Source organism: Octodon degus, unplaced genomic scaffold, assembly GCF_000260255.1.
Source record: "Octodon degus isolate 3935 unplaced genomic scaffold, OctDeg1.0 scaffold00027, whole genome shotgun sequence".
Taxonomy (NCBI): domain Eukaryota; kingdom Metazoa; phylum Chordata; class Mammalia; order Rodentia; family Octodontidae; genus Octodon; species Octodon degus.
Window position 1 is genome coordinate 3,991,195 of NW_004524603.1, and position 4,222 is coordinate 3,995,416.

The following is a 4,222-nucleotide window of genomic DNA, read 5'->3' on the forward strand; positions in this document are numbered from 1 at the left end:
TCATGTCTGCATCTTGTCCTCGGAGCAACTGTTACGATGTAGCCTCTAAATATACACAGATGGGCCTCCGCGGCCGGCAGACGCGGCTTGTCAACACGCTGCACTCTGCCGCTTGTCGCCCGCCCCGCCGTGCCATGGACGCCCCGAAGCAAGCGGTCAACTTCGGGCCCGGGCCCGCCAAGCTGCCGCGCTCGGTGTTACTGGAGTTGCAGAAAGAATTATTAGATTACAAAGGAGTTGGTATTAGCGTTCTTGAAATGAGTCACACGTCATCAGATTTTGGCCAGATTATTGGGAGCACAGAGAATCTGGTGCGAGAATTGTTAGCTGTGCCGGACAACTACAAAGGGACTGTTATGCAAGGTGGCGGGTGTGGCCAGTTCGCTGCTGTCCCCCTAAACCTGACTGGCCTGAAAGCCGGAAGGTGCGCAGACTATGTGGTAGGATCGTGGTCGGCTAAGGCTGCATAAGAAGCTAAGAAGTTTGGGACTATGAATGTCATCCACCCTAAACTTGGGAGTTACACCAAAATTCCAGATCCAGGCACTTGGACCCTCAACCCGGAAGCCTCCTATGTGTATTTCTGCACAAATGAGACTGTGCACGGTGTGGAGTTTGACTTCATCCCTGATGTCAAGGGAGCAGTACTGGTCTGTGACATGTCCTCCAACTTCCTGTCCAAGCCCGTGGATGTTTCCAAGTTTGGTGTGATTTTTGCTGGTGGCCAGAAGAACGTCGGCTGTGCTGGGGTCACGGTGGTGACAGTCCGAGAGGACCTGCTGGGATTTGCCCTCAGGGAGTGCCCCTCAGTCCTGGAGTACAAAGTGCAGGCTGCAAACAGCTCACTGTACAACACCCCTCCATGTTTCAGCATCTATGTCATGGGCCTGGGCCTAGAGTGGATTAAGGACAATGGCGGGGCAGCAAGCACGGAGAAGCTCAGCTCCATCACATCTAAGATGATTTATGACATTATTGATAAATCTCAGGGATTCTATGTATGTCCAGTGGAGCCACAGAACAGAAGCAGGATGAACATTCCCTTTCGCATTGGCAGCGCCAAGGGAGATGATGCTCTGGAGAAAAGATTCCTGGATAAAGCACTCGAGCTCGGTATGATCTCCTGGAAAGGGCACAGCTCTAGGGGAGGCATCCGGGTTTCTCTGTATGATGCCGTCACAGTGGAAGATGCTAAGAAGCTGGCTGCCTTCATGGAAAAGTTTTTGGAAATGCATCAACTGTGAATACATCCTACCTCATCTGCACATTTAGAGTAACTTGGGAAATGGCTTCATTAATATGAAAGACATGATTTTTTTTTTCAAATGAACATGGCTATTGCAGATTCCTCAGTTTGCAAAGATTATAGCAAAACTGTCAAGAGTTCTGCAAAGCTGATGAGACCACCAGCTAAGGGCCACCTTACTCCTGATTCGAACTGGAAGCATTTTTTTTAAATCTTCCTGTTGCTTTTCTAACAATTTCCAGTCTAATTTTGCCTTTGCTGCTGCTTTTCTTAGGTAAATATTAGTATTATAACTTGCCTGGGACTGACTTGTGCCTGTGGCCATTATTTGTGGAGTCACGCAAGCATAGCGCCGGTTTGAGGTGGAGCTATATAACTCTGAATCAAGGCAGTGGTGGGGTCTGCTGGCTCCTGGGGTAAAGGCTGATGTCGACGGTGGTGAGGGTTCTGGAATTCCCGGTGAAAGGTGGACAGGGATATCTGTACTGTTGTCTCTATAAGGAGATAAAGTGACTTACTATATAAAATGGTTATAGAAGTTCTTTTTTTACTACATGTAGTTTATATCTCTATGCTTTATATTTCTAATAAAATGGTTCTTTGTGTACCTGTAGAGACCGGTAGGATTTGCCAAATCCCCGTCCATGTGCTGCTTCACGAAAAGGTTCGGTAAGTTCCACAGTTCATTTTCTAAAGTCTCTTCTGAACAACAGAAACAATGGTTCCTTCTTTGCTTTTCGTTTATACATTAATCTAAAATGATCTGTCAGATTCCCTTACACATTGTTCATGCAGCCGCTCTCCTCTCAGTGATGAACCAAAAGTGAGGCTGAATTGCAGAAGTCTCTGTGAAGGGCCTTCCCCGCCATTTATCTCTTGTGGGTACCGCATGTCGACTGTGTGGAGAATATTAAGGTCCTCAAACACCCCCCAAAAAATTAAATAAATAAACACAAATGGGAGATTACATATCAGTAGCATATGCTTTTAGATCTACACAGTTTAAATAATAATGTGTGCAGCTAGTTAAATTAATTATATGTAACCATGTTATATGCTATTTTTTTTTCTTTCTAGGCTTTGAAGATTTTACAGAATTTTTATAGAATTAAGTAGAAGGGGATGATTTTTTTTTCATGAATTAAGTGTTGTCTTTAATTGAAACGCTAACAAACTGTCTAGTTACGTTTCTCCCCCGAACCGCAAACTCGGTAGTTACTGAGTCTCTAGGCAAAATATTCAAAGCTGAGATTAAAAATTTAAAACAAAGCAAACAAGTCCTCAGGTCCAACTAAGGAAGTACATGCAGGCTAGTCTATACCAGCGATACTGCTTGACTCTAGGAGGCTGGAAGACATTCTAAACAGCCCCACTTGGAACAGTTATTTCAAGTAGCCTTTTTCCAGTTTCCAACTTCTAGATAATGATAGTATTTTGTTAACTCTATTACAGAAAACTTTTGTAAGTTGTTTTACTTACAATGTCAACTTTGAAACACTCACTAAAGTCAACGGGACAATAACCTATGCAGAAATCACTTTACAAAAAGAGGAAAAGCTCAGAATGTCAACCTTCTACAGGGAACCCACAGTTCCACTTTATTCAGAGTAAAGAAAACCAGCAACTTTTGCTCAGACGAGAAGAAATTCAGCCATTGGTTTGGAATCTGTAACTCAACTGCACATGCAATGAGACAACATTATGCTAATACAATTGTTTTGCTGCTGCATTTGTCTATCATTTGTCTAATATTAACAATTATAAATACAGCAGTGCAACTAGTATTTGGAACAATCCTTACAGTGTTAGCGTCAGGCACAACATTTCACTCCTTCACACCACTGGCTCTCCTTGCGTACCTGGGCTTCCTCCTCTTCAGTAAAGTCATTTTTGATATTAAAAGTCTTGCGAATCTCCTCAGAGGTTTTCCCCTTGATCATATTGGCAACAGTCTTGCATGTAGCATCAAGCAAGCTACCTTTGATGTCTAGGTAGTTTGCTGCCAGAATAAGTTCAAAAAGGGTTCCTTGGTCAACTTTCAGGAATTCTTGGTCCCAAACAGGGCTGTCATCTGTTTGCTTTTCTTTGTTCTCGTCATCCTCAGGAGGAGGAGGGTCATCCTTGTGGTGGGTACATCACTGAATGACCTTTTTAATATTGCTGCATTAACATTTGGTAGAGGAAGTGGACCATCTTCTCCATCATCCGTTCCGAAATCTTCCAACATGGTCTTGATTGTCACAGACTATTTGGCAATTTCAATGTCAACTTCAAATATCTCTCCATCAGAACTCTGCAACTTCATTGAAGGCATGGCCTTTGGTCTCTAAAAGACTGCAGGCCTAGGGCTGGGGAGATAGCTCAAAGGCATAAGCACCTACCTGGCAAGTACAAGGTCCCAAGTTTGATCCCTGGCTCAAGCTGCATAGTGAGACCCTGTTTAAAAAAAAAAAAAAAAAAAAACGCCGGCCCGAGGCAGCCTAGGGCAGGAGGATGTTCCCAGCGGCCGGAGAAAGGCAGCAATGGATGAAGCCACTCAGGAAGACATTTTGATAGGTAAACCCTTCATGAACTTTTTAGTACAGTCCTGCTAATGAATACCTTACCGCTGCACAGAGACCCTCTCCTATGTGAGCAGGGTGGGAACGCGCGAGTTCTACCCTCTTAGCAAATTACAGGCACACAGGTGAATGTCGGGCATTTGCGCATTAACTACATGTGGGAAGCTTTTTCACTGTGACCCAGCGTGGGGAGGGCTCCAGGACTTTCACAGGCCCAGGATTCTCGTGTGGAAATCGGACCCGGCAGGAGCACACGATGTGGCAGCGGCTGGAGACTGGCGTGTGCTGCCCACGAATCCTGAAGCATTTCCTCCCACTTGCCACGTCCTGCTTGGCGTGACCACGCCCTCTGTGGCTCCCATGGGCCCTCCCTATCCACAGTGCTGGATGCTGTGTCAGCCCTTTTTATCTACCC

The 4,222-nt window shown here is 45.1% G+C and overlaps 2 pseudogenes; one reads left to right on the plus strand and one right to left on the minus strand.

The window, feature by feature from the left end:
• Nucleotides 1–69: 69 nt before the first annotated feature.
• LOC101563757 lies at nt 70–1,244 on the plus strand (annotated as a pseudogene).
• A 1,813-nt stretch (nt 1,245–3,057) lies between these two features.
• Nucleotides 3,058–3,560, minus strand: LOC101580587 (annotated as a pseudogene).
• Nucleotides 3,561–4,222: the final 662 nt, after the last annotated feature.